We start from the raw sequence: 21,451 nt of genomic DNA, 5'->3' as shown, positions 1-21,451 counted from the left end.
TTCTGTCCATTTATGTTGGTGCATATCCAAATTACACATTTCTATATTTTACATGCATGTATATTTTAATTCCAAGATCAATTTGCTCTCATAGTCACAAGACACATATGCATCTCTATTCCCTGACATCTTTATCCAAACAATTTTAATTAAAGTTCTTATTAATTTTGATTACTGTTTTAATATTTAAACTGCTCTAATATCTAAATTACTCTGATGTACAACATAAGATGGTAACTGTTTCATAACTCATTAAATTACTGTTTTCTGTATATTGCTTAACTTTTGACAATGTACATTTCTTTTCTGTTGCAGCTGGTGCTTGATAACTATGTTGACTAAAATGTAAAAACAGTCTTTAATAGAATACATTCACCATTCTTGTCTTTAGTATGTGACTCATTAAACCTAATAGTGTATAGGCCAATCTCTGTTCAACAGTTATGCATGATAATCTAGTCTGGCTATCTTTTACAATAGTTCTGTAAGCACATTGCAATGCACATCTTGCAGCTTCATTCTGAGATACTTGAACAGGTCACACTGGAATAATCAAGCTGTGACAAAAATAATACATTTAGAATAGAATAGAATTCAACTTTATTGTCATTGCACATGTCACAGGTACAAGGCAACGAAATGCAGTTTGCATCCTTCCAGAAGTGCTTTAGCCATGATATAGATATATTACAAATATATATTAGCAATAATATAGATATGCGAGTATATCCTCTGGTTCATTAATTTTAAACCTCTTCACCACTCACGGCCCTCCACCCATTTTGCCTTCAATATTATCAATATGTTTAGACTATGGTCATTTACAATTAACAGTTATAGTTATAAAAACATTCACTCACCACACAGGTGTTATGATTGCATCCATAGAGGCGAAACCATGTCAGCTTCCAGCTGTGCTGTATAGTTGGTCATTGAACGTGGGAGACCGTAGGGATAAACACATTTTTCCAAACATGAACTCGATAAAGTGTTGGGAGAATCAGGTGGGACATTTTTAGAAGTTGCCCTGTCTAAGGGGCTTTTATGTTATGCAGCACACAACAGGAAATGCTCTTTTTGGAAATGGTGCGGTTATGGTGCTGCCTGTGTAGAGCTTGCAGAAGGAAGGACATGTGGATAGACTTCCAGGTGTTCTCTGTGAATTCACCAATTATCCGCTCTGTTCTCACATGGGGACAAACATACATTGTACAGGCTTTTTATTGGAGAATCAGAAAATGAATGACAATTTAAACTACTGCTGAAAAACTCATTTTTATAGGTCAGCTTTTCTCTAATCGTTATCAGATCAGAATGTGTATATTATTCAAGTTGTGAATCACTTTGCAACTTTGTGTTTTGAAAGGTTCTATACAAACTAAAGTTATTTGTATCGTTTAAATGACAGAGTTTTCACATGCACCTCCTTTGGACAATATTTAGGGCTGCAGTATATGTGTGAAATTAGCTTAATTCTGCTTCAAAGTCACAAATTCAGTGGTATTTATTTCAGAATTTGAAGGATTAAGCCTTTGTAGAAAGCTGATTGTACCTTTGGTAAAGAACATAACTCATTTCATTTTTCTAATAAAAAAATATAATTCCTTTTTCAAAATAATAATGTCTTATGTCACATTGATACACGTAAAAACTTCATTAAAATTTGATAGGTGAACGAGAACATTTGTTGGTGAGAATCCAGGGGAGGATGAGGATGCCTTAAATATCAGTCTTTCAGCACTCTGGAAGAAGGATCTGGTGGTAATAGCCACATCAGCTCCAGACATAACACATTACTGTAAATACATTATAGCACTTCCTCAGCTCGGATCAAATGGCAGGTCTACGTCTACGTTTTCAGTGATCAATATTTTTGATGGAGCATCTGTTCTGTGTATGTCTGTAACTTTCCAAAACCTTTGAGGTGCAAGGGTTTCACTGTGTGAGGGGAAAAGATAACATTTACACCTCCCACATTCTTTCCAGTGAGCTAAACAACCAACATGTCTCAGAGAAAAACAGGTGGGTGGAAGTTCAGGACACTGTCATTTTGCAAAAAAAAAAAAAAGGTCACTTTTGACTCTTCCAAGTTTTTTTTAAAGCTTTTTATTATTTTACTTATTATTTAATTATTAAGAATATTTATGTACTTTTTCTTGTAGCTTTCAGCTGTAAAGACATGTTGCACTTTACCCACAAGCTATGCAATCCATAATATCTTGCTCACTTCCAATTTAATTGCAGATTATATTTGTTATTGCATTTTTTTACAGTCACAATTGATACTAAAAAGTGGGGTACAGACACATTTCAATGAACAAATTAAAAAGTGAACAAAAATGAACTCATACAATAAATGGAACAATTTAATGTGAAACAATGTTCAGTTGTGTTTGAATTCGCTTTCATATCTTAGCTTTTGCAGACAAATGTGGTGTTTCGAGCCATTTATATATTTATTGTTCATATTATAAAACAAGATATGTAAAAAAAATACTGTATATACATTTATCAAACATCGAATGAATGATTTTTTTCTTTTAAAATTTCATCGCTGGAACTTAAAACTCTAGTTTCAGAAAAACAAGACTGTTCGCTCAGCCATATGCAAAGCTATATGATGATACACTGCTGTTCTTATCATATGCAACCCATCTGTTACTATTTTTCCTGGTCTTCTTCAACTTTCTGATATCTGGTTCTTTCATTTTGTCTATAATGAGTAAGAACTAGTGATGAAAAATACCTAATCAGCCATCTGTGTTACACTCTTATTCTGCCATATAAATCGTATAGATTTGAATTATTCCCATTTAATTGGTTCAGTATTTAATTTTGGTGCAACTTGGCAGGAGATTGGTTCATTACTACCAACAGTCCTTTCTGAAGTAAGATATTCACGTAATTTGAACAGCCTAACTTCATCAAAGTTTAAAAGAAAAAAATAAATATTATATGAACTCTGAACTTTGATGTTAGTCCAAAGAAAGTTAAAAGGAAATTAATGCACTACAGTCTGTTTCACTCTATTTAAGATGAATAATGCCACCGAATAATTGCTACTAGATGGTAGCCACAGCTTATGTTTCTATTCGTTTCAAAACCATGTCAGTAATTAGACTTTATTTAAAATTAGCTCCAGTCTGTCTATTTAAATGGAGTAACAGAGCAAAGTATGAATCAGGTTTTCTGTGTGCAATGGCAGAGCAGCTGGTCTGACAGATATTAGCTCCTTTAGTGTGCTGACCACTTCACCAGGCCTGATAATATAACTCAGAAAATTGGATATGGTCAGTGAGGGACAAGTGGAGTGAGGAAATCAGAATTACTCCTCATTTGTATGTGATTTACATTTTTTCCATTGGTCTTTAAAAGGCCGGCATTGGACTCAATAAGAAGATTAAAAGCAAATATAGTTTTGACAAACCAGGGGCTCGGGTGAGAGCTATTCACTTTCACGTCAGCTTTAAGTCGAAAACTTGCTGTCAGGCCTGGTTGCTACTGTAGCTTATGGGGGATTTAAGTGTCTTTTTGGCCCATGTTCTTTTAACCAAGTGTGCTGTGTGTTATTTTATATCAGTGATAATATGTGAGTTGTGGGATGAAGAAAAGTAGAATTACACAGAAGTTTTGACCCTATAGCTACAATAATATATATTAAACAGATTCATACCGCACAGCTTGTAAGACCGCCACTACATTTTTATTCTCTTGGAAGAGTAGCTTTTAGTTATTATGTCAGAAAGAACACCATAATGTTCCGAAATCGCTAATAAAAACGTGTGTCTCATCACACTGTGATTTTAAGCTGAATAGAATCACTACAGGCATTTTCGAGATCAATAGTTAATTTTTATCTTGGTAGATGAAAGTAATACATTTTGACCTCTCTCAATTGTGCTCAGACTTGGGCGACGTTGTTTGCTGTCTCCATGCAACCACATGTCTTTATCCATTTTCTGCTATCAGTGTCAAAGGCTTTGAGCTTCTTAGGGTTGTAGGGTTGAGAGGTCTAAAGCAGGCTGATGGCTAGATCCCACCAATGGCCATCATAGCATTGTGCTACACTGTATCCTGGCATGGGAGTGTGCACGCTGGGATGTACACCCTGGGAGGCAGTCAAGGATTGAAACACTGTTATTTGGCTGACAGCTGACCCAAGTTACTCATGACCCCTCCAGTCTTTGCAATGACAGCTTCACCCCATGAGCTTCCTCTACCTGACTGGCAGAATTCCAGTAAGTTGACAAATACGAAGACTGACTACTGCAAAATGATACAGCACATGAACATGCCAATTCCATAAAGAGTGCCTCCTGTAAACAAAACACAGGTACTACATGGTATTATGTCCCCTTGCAATTGAGCTACTGTTGTCTTTTAAGTTTTGCTTGATGATGCTGTTGATTGTTTTTCTAAGACAAGGATATTAGAGTAAACCAAACCCCAAGCTAGGTGTGCCGGGGGAAAACACACACAAAAACCCCCAAAAAGATTTCAGATGTCTTGTTTTTTATTAGCTAAATAAAAATAAGACATCTGTGGGGGGGGGATGGAAACCGCCTAAAACTACACTGTGGAAGCACAAATGTGACATGGCATATTTGTAGTATTCTATAACTATGCTTTAATGTAAACTTACTCATGACAAATTATTATGCAAATTATTATACAGTTATAATGAAATAAAATTAAAACACAAACACATAAGCTAACTTAATAAAGATAAGAAAATGCACTCTGGAAACTCACTGAATGGAAACTGAATTAAAACAATAAAGAAACTAATGAGAATATAAGAAACTATAATAAGCCTGGGATAAGGGTATGGAATGAAGTCTGGATTTTGAGGGGGGCTATAAGTGAGCACTTTCTTTTGTAAAAGGCAAACAGATATTCTGCTCTCTCTTAAGAGATGGGATGAAATATTGAATAAATAAAGTGTAGTCAAAAGATAAGTACAGAGACGAAGCTCAGAGTTCTACACAGAGTAAATTGAAAACAAACTATTTCCTTTTTTCCAGGCGAATCTTTGCCTTTCGTTCTATCACCTGTCATGATGGCAAAGCTGATAGTCTGTGGAAATCACGTCTATCATTTGATATGCTTTCATGCCTTGCAAGAAAGCTGAATAATTAATGTGATTGTTTACTATATTTTCCCTTTTTGTTTTGCATGTGAATCATCTAGTAACTGAAGGAATCTAAGCTTTTTGTAGCCCTTGTATTGCTTTAACTCTGGGAATAAAAAAAAAAATAAGACATTATTGATATTACAAGGTCTGTTTTTCCTCTGTCAGACCTCAACCAGGCTTAATTGGCCATACTTCAGAGGGACAATGATCCTAAGCCAGAGTTGCCTTAGAAGATTATAAGTTGTGTGCTTGCAATCCAGCAGACGTAATTGGGTGCTTAAAAAGTTAATAACTTTTGAATAAAAGTGCTTGTCAGCTTTTTAGCGCATCACATGTAATCTGTGACCAGGGCTCCAGAAGCCTGCATGTTAATGACGACTATAGGGATTTAATTAAACCATTTTGCTCCCCTTCCAGTATATTTGACTTCATGTTTCAAATGCATTCCAACTTAATTTCTCAGACATTATGATTTGAATAATGTCTTTGCATAAACCACTTTGAATTTAATTAAGATACCCGTTTGTCTTCGGAAATCAACAGATGCCCTACTCTTAGTTTAAAATGTCTTTTGCTATATAGAGAGAGAAGACAAATAGAGCTTGGTTTATGAGGATTAAAAAGTTTGTTTTTAACCTTTGGCATTGTATCCTCTATCCTGTGTTTGTGACGGAATCATGCTGCCAGGAGAGTTGTGCAGATTCTGATGACAGACTGCCCTCAGGTTAGCTTTCAGTGGAGAATAACTGAGTAATGAAAACCCAAATCAGATTTCTTGAAAATGAAAAATGGATTTTTCCACTGTGCATACAGTTTTGTGGGAGCTGTAAACATATAACAAGTCAATTCTAAGCTAGCAAAATTCATTTATAACGTGCTTTTAACAAACTGGGTCATTGTAAAATTCTTTACAGAACAACAAAGCAGCAAAGCACATGGCTAAATACTAAAGGAGGGTACTATTATTTCGAATATTTAGAGGTGTGTGTGTTTGAGTGCATCATTCCTTCGTACAACAGTGCACAGAGGAATACAACATAAACCACAGTACACAAAACATCAGGATTGCAGTAATTCGCACAGAGAGGATCATGGTAAACTAGCAAGCTGTTCTAAATCAGGGGTGTTATATATGTTACCACTTCCTGCTCAGCGTCCAGTGGAAACATTCCTCCCAGAAGGCCTGTTAGCATACACTTGATAGCTCTCCTTGTTACCTCCATGATAAAACCACAAACAAACAGAAAATCCAGAACAAAGCTACTCCTGAACAAAGCAGGACAATGCTTTGTTCTGTATTCATCAACCTGATAAACAATAATAATCACAGTAATGATGTCTGTTCAAGGACGCTTGGGAGCCAGGGAGGTGGATAAGGGGATGTGCAGGGGGTGCAGGGAGGAGATGGGTGTTGTTAATCTGAGAGGATGTGTGGAGTTTAGAGGGATAGGGAGGGGTGCCATGGCTGCTCACACTAAGATAAGGCTGCCTTCCTGCCACTGCTTACCACAGCCTCAGCCTCTTCCCAACAACACAGGGCTAGCTGCTCCCTTCCTAGGCCAGGGATTTTGCATGTATGTGATAAGATGCTCCTGAGCATTGCAAATAGCACAGGTATTAGCCTGCCCTCTTCTTCACAAAGGAATGCCGCAGAACAGCATGAGGGGACGGAGAGGATGAACCTAGACTGAAGCCAGCCACTGTTCTGGGTGAACAGATAAGTGGTGCTCTGACAAAAGGTTCAGAGAATGGAAGAGGTGGCCAGTGGCACCCCTGCTGGGCCAGATGAAGACAAGCTCACCATGTGGTCCCAAAATTCACATCCCACTTTTGTCAGCTGCAGTTGCCTTTAAAAAAAATATAGATGGATAGATAAATTAACTCAGATACTCTGCTTGATGCTCGCTCATAAATCTGACATTGCATTATTGTGGGTAGAATATTCATTATTTTGATGATTTGGCTTCCAGATATAAAGCCAGCAAGCCAAAGTGTAAGCAAAATAAAGAGACATGCCAATTTTAAACACTAGACAAATAAACAAGATGAACAAAATATGTGCAGTTTGTGTATTCGATATAATTAGTTTGCCCACACAGCACGAAAAGGCCACATCGTAATGAAGGGAAACTAATAAAAATCAATGAAACAAGGATTTGGATTTTTTTTTCTGTGAAATTTCTTGTAATAAAAAAACATTATGATCTGTGATTTTCATTTCTTCAAGGAGATGCAGCATCACTTAGGATTCTGCCAGGAAAAAGCATGACAGAGAGAGGGAATGGTGATGTCTATTTCCCTACCAATATGTCTAACATATTGCGAGCTCATGATTGTAGGCTGATTGTGTGTGCTATATTAATTAGTATTCCATGACACGTGAACATTCCAGAGTAAGCCCCTGCACCACGAGCCACTTCTCAATGAAAAGAAATGAACAGATGTCCTAATCTACTCTACAGTGAGTCCAGGCAGACTTTAATTACAGTGTGCACAGTAGCACAAGTGAACCTGCCTGATTGAAGTAAACACTGTGTGATTGTCAGCACATTACTTTCCTCCAGAAATAACTTTTGCTTAATTAAGGACTGTGGAACTTCTGCTTAAAAGATATGCGTCATGCAAGACACTATCACTATCTGCTAAGTAAGCCACAACACAACCACGGACATATTGCAGACAGTGCAGAGTGTTTCATTTAAGGATGTACTTTCAGGGTGACCACTCTAAGTGCCCCTGTCAACTGCAGCCCTGACAGGCAGGGGAAACAGCTCACTGCACCACTGAGAGAAACAGCTGCTGACAAAGAAACAAAGTGAATCACTACTAATGTCAGGTGCCTGTAATTATTTCCCAAATTTTAGGAGCTGCAGACATGAAAATTCCACACCTTTGCTGCTCGTTTAAGAAATATATATTTTGCTCTTTATATCACCAAATACTACCTGTCATAAAAATATGTTTTAAGCTTGTGGGTGGAACTGCCAAAATATGTCTGTCAGGTCTTTGCATACATCTCTGCAGGACCTGTACACCTCCAGGACACTGCGGCGCGCAGCCCGGATCTCAGCTGACCCTTCTCACCCTGGACACAGTCTGTTTGACCTGCTCCCCTCAGGCAGGAGGCTCCGGTCCATTCGCACCAGAACCTCTCGCCACAAGAACAGTTTCTTCCCCTCTGCTGTTGGACACATGAACAATAACCACATGATTGTCCCCGCCACTAACACATGACCGTACGCTGTGTCACTGCATCATTTCATGTATGGCTCTGATCACCACCTGCACTCATGTATATATCTTTCTACGTAGCACTCATAATTCTTATTCTCATGTATATATCTCATGTATATCTCATGCACATATCTTTCTTTCTACATAGCACTTTAATTCTTATTGTCTGCACTGAAGCACCGCAGCAATTTCCTAATGTTGTAAACCTCAACATCTGGCAATAAACCCATTCTGATTCTGATTCTGATTCTGATACATGGACTCTTGAATTGTTGTGCGCTCAAACTCACCTTAGACTGCAAAAGGCTGCACTCAACTTGTCGTCCTTATCTAATCTTTCAAATAGAGGGAGTTCTTTAGCTGAGTGAACTGCTTTGTTTGAGTTTTTGCCTTACCAGGGAATGTTTTAAGGGAGAAGGAGAGCAAGTAAGATGGGCAGTTTAGAACAGCATGTATTTATCCTTTCCTCATTTGATCACTATTCAGGTTGCATTTTATATAGAAGATTTATGCATGAGATACTGTAACTATTAAAATTATTGTACTGACACAGATGGCCTACAGCAAGCAAAGAGCCTTTTAGGAAAATATGCTGTCTGGTTAATTAAAGGTTAGCAAGCGATGATGACAATAACACCACACGTGTGTGCAGACACACACACACGCAGAGAGTTCTCAGTGACATACATAAAAAGTGCTGCTCGTCAAAACTCCAGTCAAAATGCTATTGAACACAAGACCATGTAGTTCCATAATCAAGTAGCAAACCCAACTCCAGAAACTAAACACATACGAAATGGGATATTTTGGTGAACTACAACAACAAGAAACCTGACTTGGGTTACTAATGTACAGTGTAGTCCATATGTTTTTTGTTTTTTTTATTTAATTAATTCAGGAGATGAGCGGTGATGGAGGAGCCAGATGAGGAAGAGGGAAATGACATGATGAGAAAGATAGGATGAAACTATAGATGTAAAACTGTTAAATGATCATATATTTGCAATCTCTAAATTAAAAGTAACTTTAAAGCACTCTACATATGTGGTCGGTCTCTAGTTGCATAAATAAAATGCGATTAGGCAGATGCATCTCAGCCATTGTATTCACGATGGCAGTGCAACATGGAGCCTTCCACAAACCTACACCTGTATGTGTCACATAATTTTCAGTTAACATAAAAAACTGAAACTTTATATTGGCCAACATACTTTTTTTTAATATCCAAGTTCTACCAACAGCAAAGTAGAAACTAGCCAAAGTTTTCCTAAAATCTAACTATAAGCCGTGCTACAGCCTGTTCAGTTCTGCTTTTCTTCACTTTTGAAAATACATCCTTGGATGCTTGGTTGGGGTCAGGTGCTTTTGTTGTGTTTGCAGTAGTGGATAACAGAGCTCTTTCTTGCTCAGGCACATTTTGTTCTTTTCTTTGAATGTCTTCAATGTTCTCGGCCATTCACTAAGAAGTAACATGGATATATCCGCCCATCAAAAGTTTTGGACAACTTTGCTATTTTTGTCCTTTCTAATACTCTGCTTAACTTTTGCATAAATATAGCAAAAGTACTGCTTTGTGTTAGCGCATTACACAGAAATGTAATGTGTCTACAGTTCCAAACACTGATGGTGATCAGATGTAATGCCTCGAGCACCTGATTTTTAATCCTCACAGCTTGGGCACTATGGGGTTTATTTTATTGGAGTGCCATGACAGTGGGTGATTTCACATTGCTCTCATACAATATTAATTGCATTGTTTTCCAGCAAAATGAAAAAAAAAAAAAAAAATTACAATAATGAAAGTTGCAAAGTCAAATATCAAATTCATTTTTTCTTTGTTTTTTCCTTTTAGGACATTGCCGGTAAAAATCTTCTTTGTGCACAAGCATTCCAAGGTAAAGTCGTTTTTGTTTTTCAAATTAAAAAACATGAAAGTGTCAAGAGTCTTTTGAATGAATCAGTGAATATCATCTATTCAGCAGCTCATGAAGAACATGGCTATTCTATACCCATAGCCAGATAAATATCGATGTTGATTGTGTTAATTTACAGTATATAGCTCTGTGCAAAGATTTATTTTTTTTGTACTTTAAATGATAGATTCCCAAGATTACCCATTACACAATTCTACATGGACAACAAAACCAGGATTTTTACTCACATGGCACCAAATCCTGCAGTACTGTCAAAGCTGCTGCTGTCAGAGGGATATTCACATAGTGCTCATCGCGTGATTGCCTTGACACACTGGGTCATTGCAAAGACTGATCTAAGTCTTCTGTCAGTGTGCAGGGTTTCCAAAAGGGGAAAGGAAAATAATCTGTTTATTATCTGTTCCTGAATTGGTAGATTTCCCTGCCTAAACATAGTAAAATAGTTTTTGGCATCTAAACGCTCCCAACCAGCTGGTGAAAATGAACAAAAGGTGAGAGAAATGAAATCAACCACGTGTGCTAACCATAAACATAAACAAAGTAACAACAACTTAGATGATTAGCAATTGCAAATACACCAAACCAATCTGCATTTCTTGCTTAAAACATTCAAAGATGACTGATGACCACAGCACCCATAACACACATGAGCTCCCCTCTTTACATTTCCTAACAGTGACATCTGACAGGCTGTAGAAGCTTTCTGAGCAGTCCCAGTGAGTTAAATCGAAAAAGCTGGACTCAGCAACAATCCACAAATATGCTAAAATAACTCGTTTTTTCAGGGCGTTGTATAGATCCATTGCTGCAATTATGGCAAGATGGAAACAAGAAAGATTGTCATCAGCCCCGACCTCTGCTTTCTCTGCAGGTAAAGGTCTGGTGACTTTGCGGTTCACCACAAGCCAATTTATTTACAGCCCTCCACTTGTGGCTGTGTAAATATTCTTCATGAGAGAGGAGGCTGTCACCAAAGCAACACACTTCATCAAAAACAACCCTTTCTTGTCAGGGGCTAATGTGAAGGTGTATATCACGCCATGCGCCCGCCCTCTGAGTAGTGAGATGTAGGGATTGTTACGAGTAATGGGACTCCCAGGGGGACTCTACACCTTCACCGAGTTTAAGTCTTCAGTTAGAAGGTGACACATAGTCTTGGCTGACAATAACCACAGGAAGCAGTGGGATTGTTATGATACAATAAGCTACAACAGGAATCGCTGTTTATCAGGGTAGATTTAAGGATTCTTGCCACTTATTACATCATACAGATTCCTCATACCAGCAGGCCCCCAAAGGCAGGTCATACTGTGTGTCTAGAAATTAAATTTCTTACCAGTTATGGAATGACGCATCTGCCTCACTATAACAGTAGTCATAACTGTAATGGTGAATAATGGAAATAATCATCTATATTTTTCTGTGTTGTCTGCAACTAGCCCGAAGTTTTCAGTGTGACCTCCTTAAGGAGCAGTTATTGGATTAGGCTGTCATGCCAACGGACTGATGCGTGATCAAACACTTTATTCTCCTCAGCAGTCTTTATTACACACAATCCTTGAGGGAGGATGTGACTCATAAAGAGCTGTTATGAATCACTTACAGATGGATGCTTAGCCTGCAGTTAGAAATGGACAATACAATATGAGATAGAAGCATCTAATTTGAATCATTGTGTGACTATTGTGCCATTATCAGTTCACTTTCATCAAGTTGTGAACCATTAGCATGGTTTCCATGCCTATTTTCCTTCTATAGCCTCTAAATGGAGTCCTGGATGAGGCCTGGGGTCTATTTAGAGGGACCTCCTGGAGGCTAATGAGCTCACCACTCTAGGATGCATAATTTAACCATAAGCCTCATTCCATGGTTCTCTGTGCTACAATAACTGAAATATTCATACGTTGTTTAAGCTGATACATTTTTAGATCAATTTACATCATGAAGAGGTCAAAGTAATTTGACAAATGCAACAATTTGAGAACATAAATAATGTTAAATATTATGAAGTCTGCTGTGGTGGTAATTCAAACTTAATCAAATTCATTCTTGGCTCAAGCTGCTGTACACACACGGAAAATACAGTAATCGGGTAACTGCTAAATTGACATATATGATCTTCATATGTCCAGCAGGACTAATTTTACGATTTTCATCTAAGCATCATGTACATAAAAATAAGCGTGCACTTTTCATATAATCTTAAAAGGGGTTCAGTCTTTTAGAGTTAATCATAGTGAATTGAAAGAAGGTGGTTATGTGTTCTCCTGAACCTCTGCCACAGGTAAGGTGTTTTGGAGGGAAACTAACTGCACCATCGTCCATTTTGTTTCTTGCTTAAAAAAAAATTACTATAGGTCTGGAGTGCTAGACTTTGAAAGAATAAATAAATAGAGACAGAATAGAAAGAGTGTAGAGCCTTCATACATTTGTATGGGACTTCTTGTGGCTAAGAAGGTTATTGAGAAACATCAAAGGCAAACGTAATGCTCTGACCAGCTAACAATAACAGCTATCAAATAATAGGATCAATATGATAATCATAGCAAATGTGATCTAAGTGAAACATTTTAGATTTTGTTTCTCTTCTGTAAATGAACTGACTACAACAAACTTGGATCAGTGTCATGTAGTAAGTAGAGGTATCAGCGATGACAGTTAAGCTAACGTAGTATAGTGGATACAACTGGCTTGCTGAAACATCTCTATTGTATTGCATTTGCAGATGATGATGATGATGATCAGATACCTGCTCTGTGAAAAGCAGCAGTCTTGACTTCACTCTGAGTAAAATTGTATTTACCTTTTTTCTTTTTTTTTTCTTTTTTTTTTTTTAAATGGAAGGAAAAACTTTCTCTAAATAGTAAAGTGTCCTTAAATGCAAAGACACATCAAGCAGTGATATGCCAGCAAAGTTTCGAAGACATCAGCTGTCAAAGGTTGACACAACACAGACTTCACAATCTGTCACAAAATGTATTAGAGGCACAAAGACAATGCACTCTTAACACTAACTTGAAACTTCAGTTAATGGATGCACTCTTTGGAAACTACTGAACCTGCTGTTTTACATTATGCCTTCACTTTCTTGATGATTTCAATGGGAGTGTCAATGATATAACCCTGACTGACTTTGACTATGAAACAGTTAGTTTATCAAATTGACATTTTGGGCCAGCAGTTTTAATTTGATGTAGAGCTAAAACTTCTAAAGCACTGTTTTGAAATTGTAGTGATTTCACATCCAGGGATGCTTTGAGGAGACAACAGTGAAAATAGCGTGCTCTTAAAACATAGATACAAACCACAAGATATCACGGCTGTCCTTTGGTCTTATAAGGGTCAGATAATTCTGTAGTAGCTACTGTTATATTATTTGGACTACTATACACTTACCTTCATCTCAGAGTATTCTCCTGAATTTAAGTATACCTTGTGAGAAACTACAGCTGCCATCTGATCTTGGAGCTACAGTAGAAGGCATACTTTCAAAGAAAATACTGAGTATGCTGAGTCCTGCTTTACTACTTTGCTATGAGACATTTTATACTAATTTCACTTATACCTGTTGCCATAGAATCAGAAGAATCAGAAAGGGTTTTATTGCCAAATGTTGAGCAGGTTTACAACATTAGGAAATTGCTGCGGTGCTTCAGTGCAAACATACTGTCATAAATTATGCTAAAATAGACATGAAAATAAAAATAAGAATAAGAATTAAAAGTGCTAAGTAGATAGATATATACATGAGTGCAGGTGGTGATCAGTGCCAAACATGGGATGATGCAGTGAACACAGTGAACTGTATCTTCCCAATAGCTCTTTAAAAACATCACAAAAATTAAACTTTTTTGCATAAAAATAACTTTAGTGTTGCAGTAGTTGGCCAGTCGTATTTATAAAATTAGCTTTATGTTGATAACTCTGATGCAAACACACCAAACATGTTGATAGTGGCTTAACATACATAATAATAGAATATGTGTTGGAATTATTAAATTGAAACAACATATTTGTATTGCACATGGTACCTGAATACAGTAAAGATAAAATTGTTTAAATGTAAGCATGAATTATAGCTTACTGAGCTGTGAGATGACATGAATAAAAACATCATATAAAAGTCATTTGAATACAACAAATTAAAATGAGAAAACTAATGCTGAATAAACATAATGTTAATGCATGCAATTGTTGTGCCTATTTTTCCATGTTAATCAAACTGATGTTTTTTCAGTGCAGGGTGCTCTGTTAAGTAATTACACTGGCAGCTGACGTCAGTATCTTAAGTGAGCTGTGCATGAGTTGACACTCATGTAAAACTAAAAACATTAATTTGCACCTAAGGTGATGATGATGTGTTTGTAATCACTCGTACATTTCAGAGTTAGCAATCAGAGGTTGTGCTTGATCGGCCTCTACTTCCTCATTGTTCCATACTAACACGGAATGTTTTATCTTTTCTGTTCATTAATGAACACCAGAAGTTTCAGGGGGTTTGTTGTTTTTGTGTTTGAGTGTGTGCACGCACAGGTGTGTGTGTATATGTCTTGTAATTATCTGAAGTACATTCTGGTTGGACTGTTCAAAAGAAATACCCAGTTCAACAAAACAAAGTGAGACAATACCTCATCACACAGCCCACTCCTTTGCAGCATCTTCAAAAGGGATAATGGCACCTTTGCTAGGATGCAAATATAACACAAGTATAAAATTATAATCATCTCATGAAACATGAACATCGTTGGAAACAAAGACAACAAGACCATTTACTGTGATTAAAAGGATTTAGCTCATTATTGACTGTATTGATAATGCAATCGCTATGTGATCATTTGCAGAGGAATGGTTTATTTGAAGAGATTCATCCAGAATTTAGATTTGATTTCATCATAGCACAGAAACAGCACTGTTGAAGTCACTAATGATGCAGTGGACTCATCTCTGTGCTTGTCCTGTCAGACCTCAGTGCACCATGCAAAGCTGTTGATCACAATATCAACACTTTACCACGGTAACTTGAATACACGCTAGGTGTTAAAGGAATTGCCCTGAACTGGTTTGAATGATTTCCTGATAGATTCAGTTTGTACATGTAAATTGAGAGTCTTTTCCACACACACAAGTTAGTTCGTCAGGGTTCTGAAATCTACATTTTCATTGCTGTATTTATCTATGAAGCCAGATGACATTAATCTATTAATTAAAATACAGGCATGTCTTAAAGATATGAAGGCCTTGATGTATTGCATTTATTATCTACTAAATTCTGAAAAAACTAAGCTTAATGTACTTGGCCCTAAAAATCTTAGAAATATGATGTAACAAGATACTTCCTCTAGATGGCATTACCTTGGCCTCAAGTAACACTGTGATGAACCTTTGGGACACAATGCCCTACACCATGTGCTCCAAACAAATATGTAAGACTGCTTTCTTTTATCAGTGTAATATTGTTAAGATTAGAAACATCCTTTCAGAGTTTCAAAGTTACTTTGAGGTTTGAGGAGTTACTAGCTAGACCACATTTCTACCATATTTGATTCTCTTCGTTTCCCATTTAAATCTAGAATTTAATGACTACATAGTCCTAATAGAGCACTTTACTGTTGAACTGTAGGCTTATTTGTGGTTCATAGGGTTTCCAGAAGTAGGATGGGAAGCAAAGCCTTTCAAGTCCCTACTGTGTAGCCAACACCCAGTTTGGATTAGGGAAACAAATGCTCTCTAGCTTTAAGATTATGCCTAAAGCTTTCATTGTTTCTTTCCTTCTTTCTTTTAATAAAATTTGTAGTTAAAGCTCGTTCAGGTGATCCAGAACCATTCCTTAGTTGTGCTGCTAAAGGCTCAGCAGTTGGGTGACCTCCCATGGTCCATCCTCCAACCTCTCTTCTCCTAGCCTTTCACTTCCCAGGTGTTCATAGACTACTTTTGCAATTCCTGATTTTACCAGAAGATTCTTCCTGTTAAAAGGGACCTTTTCCTTCCCGTTGGCACCAAGTGTTTGGTCATGTAGACCAACTGACTAGAGACAAACATTAGAGGCATAATAATGAGCCAGTGTTCTCCAACTTCTTTAACTATTGTTGCTTGGTCAAATGTTAAATTAAGCATTAAAAGAAGATGAAAAATAACAAAATTTTAAGTTAATAGAGGTAAAGAGAAAAAAAATGATAAAAGGCTTAAAAGGATGGCAATTTTATGAAAGTATGCTCCAGAACTGGCATGCTGCAACGAGAAATTATTTCTTCTTTTCATGCATTTTACCATAAAGCTTCTGTCAGAGCATGAATTATATTAGGATCTCACATTTAAACCCACATCTCATTTGGGGATTTTCCTTTGGATCATGATCAGACTCTCCATTTTCTACTTTCCATCTGTAAAGTCTTTAAATGTTCTATTCTCTGGATCTAAATTTGGCTGTTTGGGATAGAAATGGGTCAGTGTTTTGGTTTTCAGGCAGATCATTTGGCTACACATTTATCAGGAGCATTGTATAAACACTGTATAGTGTTATGACATTAGTATGACTAACTTCAACTAATGTATGTTTTCACTCTTCCAACTTAGTCTTGTAAACTGAATGAAAAAAATAGTTTATTTTTACATTGTTTAAAATTACCATCTAACTCTACAAAAGAACAGTCTATTTTTTCATGCCCCTGCCTCTTACAAAGCCGATATGGTTCATCTCTACTGGAACAAGTTTAATAATTAATATTTCCAGTATACCATAAACCATTCACAAATTAGAGCTTTTATAATGTCAAATCCCTGGTTATATGTAAAATAAATAAATAAATAAAAAATATTTAAAAAGTGTGCATTACTATATTGTAGCCACAAGTATGTTCTAAAATGGTCACATGCAGGACTGAATGCATTGGAACTGACAAAGATCTTCAAGGCACTGTGTGGAACGTTCTCATATAGTAGCACATGTACTCAGCACACACATGTCCATTACTTTTTCATTCAGTTCTCTTCTTCATCCACTCCTTTTCACATACTCCAACGCTGAGACACTATTGAGTAAATGGTTTTCACATGTGTTCTGTGAAATCATCGCCGATGCATCATGTGTCAACACTAAAAAGTGCCACTTACATCAAACGTGGTGCACTGGGAAGAGATTGGTTAATGCTTAAAGGCAGTACCCCACACTTTTGTTCTGGGAATAATATTCTATATTCACCAGTGACAGAATGAAGAATTAATTACTGGAGCATCAGGTTTACCCATCAGTTCATGTGTGAATCACCGAGATCACCACTTTGTTCAGCTACAATGGACCTGTCTAGCCTTACAGCACTTAATACCTTCATTCAAGAAATGTGGACATTTAACCATACTCTTTCTAAAGACTTACAGAATGCTATAAACCTACGGTGGCCCCTAGAGACAAAGCACGTACAAACTCCAAAACACTTGCAAACTCCAAAACACATGCAAATTCCAAAACACATGCAAACTAAAAAACACTTGCAAACTAAAAAACACATGCAAACTCCAAAACGCGTACAAACTCCAAAACGCTTGCAAAATCCAAAACACTTGCAAACTAAAAAACACTTGCAAACTAAAAAACACATGCAAACTCCAAAACACGTACAAACTCCAAAACGCTTGCAAACTAAAAAGCACATGCAAACTAAAAAGCACATGCAAACTCCAAAACACGTACAAACTCCAAAACGTTTGCAAAATCCAAAACACTTGCAAACTAAAAAACACTTGCAAACTAAAAAACACATGCAAACTCCAAAACACGTACAAACTCCAAAACGCTTGCAAAATCCAAAACACTTGCAAACTAAAAAAAAACTTGCAAACTAAAAAGCACATGCAAACTCCAAAACACGTACAAACTCCAAAACACTTGCAAAATCCAAAACACTTGCAAACTCAAAAACACTTGCAAACTCAAAAACACATGCAAATTCAAAAACACAACGGAAGTGCTCCAGGACGCTAGGGGCAGTGTTGAGCTTTTGTTACCTAGTAACTACACAAGCCAGGAAGTACCAATGACCGGATTTGGGGTTTGCAGCCTTAAAGGCTGCATTTTAAGGCCGATTACCTCACAGCGACAAAAGAAGGCTTTCCGAATTCAAAGGCTGCCCGAAATGCGGCCCTGAAATGCGTCCTTAATTTCCCTGAATTTTAAGGATGGGTCGGTGTAGCCTTCATGGCCCAACATATCCCAGACTTCATAGTGCGGTGGTGGTGTGGATAATTTTGCCGGAAAAAAAACGGTGGAAGCGGAGCGGAGGAAGAGTAAACTTTCAGAAGTAAGTACTGAATATTATGTCACTTATTTATGCGCAAATATTTTTTTAATGAAGAACATGAAACCATTATTGTTGGCCACATGTCGGGAAAGTTGACATTAGCGATGTTTGTACTTTCAGAATTAACTTGGTTTTAAAGCCTTTACTTTAATAAATATATATATAGTCGACCTTAATCTTACAGAGATGATTTTGTGGATAATTAAAGTCAGTCATATATCCACAAACACAACAAGCTGAAAGTCAGTGATGCTGCTCAGTTCGCAGTCATGAATATCACGGCACAAGCAGGATTCACTGCACTGTTAACGTTAGCTATGTTATATTGCTGCCTCTGTTCGGTGGTGTCGAGCCAAACGGACTTTAACGTGTGTTTGAACGAGCTGACGGTTCACTCGTTAAGCTGAAAGAAAGATGCTTTAATCACAGCAGTCACACATGTGTCCACTGTACCATCTGGGAACTCTTCTTGTTTTGTAATAACACAAACTAAATCCTCCTTCTTTTGTGCTGTTTTGTAGCAGTGTATACACCTGAGACTTTAACCTGTGTCTGTCCTGCACTCTCTCTCTTTTTCTTTCTCTCTGATTGTGGAATAAAAGTATGAACATGTGTTTATAAGTTACACTTGTGTTTGAATCCTGCAGCTTATCACACATTTGATTTCCATGTGTGACAACTGCAAGTGTCCAGAGTGAGGACAGACTGAGGGACCCACTGCTGCACATCATCTGTGAGGCTTTGCATCCCTGATGATCCACCGAACTCAACAGTGTGTGAGGAAGAGGAGGAGGAAGAGCCAGCAGCAGCTGACAGATGGAGAGAATAGACAGACTGTTCCCTGTTTGTGAAGGACTGCTAGAAAAGTTTAACATAACTGTCTGTCCTGAATCAGTCTTATTAGGTAATGTTCAAATAATTTTATCCTCCCAGTGTTTTCAGTGTGGGAGAAAGTACTCAGGGCCTTCAAGTTACACACTATGAAAGGCAGCAACAAGTGTAATATTCAGAAACCTAAAGTATGTATCTGCAGCAGAATGGAGCTAAAAATAAATGTTTGTTCCAGTTCTATGAAGCTTTGAGTATTTTGGATTAGTAGCACTGCTGTGTTTGTTGCATCATATTGCTGTAATTGTTTATATGCTTTATATATTCTGAGGTAAGTTGATCTATAGTGTTACATCATATTCTATAAGGATGTTATGTGTTTGTATACTTTCTGCCCAGTTTGACCCATTTAGCAGAAGTCAGCCTGTTTAAGGCTCTGATATCTATTCTGTATGACTTAAAGCAGTTATGACATGGTCTGTTCCCTTTCAGTCGATTCACTCGGTACAACACATAAGTATGGGATATCACGCCCTCGCGTGTCCTGGCTGAAGAAACCTTTATTCACGCCTTTACGGCAGATGACGTGTGATGACACGCGCAAGGCCCCGCCCGCACATATAGCCGCTGCCATCACCGTCATCCCTCAGTTCTTACGCTCTTCACCTCGCTGAGAACACCTCTGCTGAGTTGGGCTAGCTAGCTACTGCTAGTTAGCTCCGTTGTCTGCCAACTTGAACCTAGCTTAACTGCCCCTGTTGGTGTTAGCCTCCACCGCCCAGCTGGTGCGTAGGCTGCCCGCGGAGCGCTATTTTCAAGTTTTTCTTGTGCAGCGTTTCGCTTTGCGTTTTGGGAATGGACTCCAAACCGAAGCGAGCAAAGCAGAAATCTTCTGTTCGCCCCTGTCCTCAGGGATGTGGTTTCTCTTTGCACGACAGCGACCAGCACGATGCCTGCCCTGTCTGCCTGGGGATCGTCCACGCTAGGAGAGCGTTGACGGAGCCCGAAGCTTGTGCGTTTTGTCGCCAGCTCCGACGCTCGACCCTGGAAAGACGGGTGACGTTTGTGGAAAGAGTGCTGGGACGCTCGGCTGTCGCACGGCATGACCCTCTTCTTTCCGAGTCTGGAGCCCCGGCTTCGTCCGAGTCCGAAGACGAAAATTTTCAGGTCGATGTCCCCGCGATTAGCTGGGCTGACCACATGGAATACGTTGACGGGTTAGCCGATGACGGACCGGAACCATGCAGGAGCGCTGACGGGCTTCAGCCTGGGTTGAAGCCCGCCAGCGCTCCCCAGGAAGACGATGACGTGCTGGACATCGGCCTGGACATCCATGGTTTGTCGGAGGATGAGCAGGAGAGCTCATTGTCGACCCAATATGCCGCCGCTGCTGCGCCGGTCGGCCACGATGACACCTCTCTTTTCTCCCTGTTTCGCCGTGCCGCTGAGAAGCTGCAGGTGGACTGGCCCTCTCCTCCACCAGCTCGGAAGCCGTCGCGGTTTGCGGGTTTTTTCCTTCCACCGGAGCCCGCAATGGCCAAAAACTGCCTCCCCATGTTCCCAGACTTTCTCTGCGAGCTAACAGCGTCATGGGACAAACCTCTGTCTACCCGCGTCACTGTGCCCGGCTATGGACAGTACATGGAATTGGACGGCGCCGAGGGAGCTGGTTTAGCTAACCCACCCCCTATGGAGCCGTCTCTGGCTGCTTATCTGGCCCCGTCCCATAACCATGGTGTCGGTGGCCCCGCAACTCTGCCGTCCAAGCACTGCAGATTCTCGGCCTCGCAGCTGGAGAAGATTTATCGGGCTCAGGCCGGCACCGCTCGAGCCATGAGCTCCGTCACCATGCTCCAGACGTACCAAGCAATGTGCCTGGCGGAGCTTGGATCGCTGGTTCCGGAGGACAGCCCGCTGTCACCTCTTCTTAACGAGGTTAGAGTCACCACGGATTACATCCTCCGTGCGTCTCGCTGTGCAGCGCTCTCCCTGGGCAGAGGGATGGCTTCGACAGTGGTGGCGCAGAG

Source organism: Aulonocara sp. 'chitande type north' Nkhata Bay, linkage group LG5 (assembly GCF_057382095.1).
Source record: "Aulonocara sp. 'chitande type north' Nkhata Bay isolate Kocher_YH1m ecotype deep benthic linkage group LG5, A_spYH_male_GT1.1, whole genome shotgun sequence".
Classification (NCBI taxonomy): domain Eukaryota; kingdom Metazoa; phylum Chordata; class Actinopteri; order Cichliformes; family Cichlidae; genus Aulonocara; species Aulonocara sp. 'chitande type north' Nkhata Bay.
The sequence above is the reverse complement of the archived record's forward strand: the minus strand, read 5'-3'. Positions refer to the sequence as shown.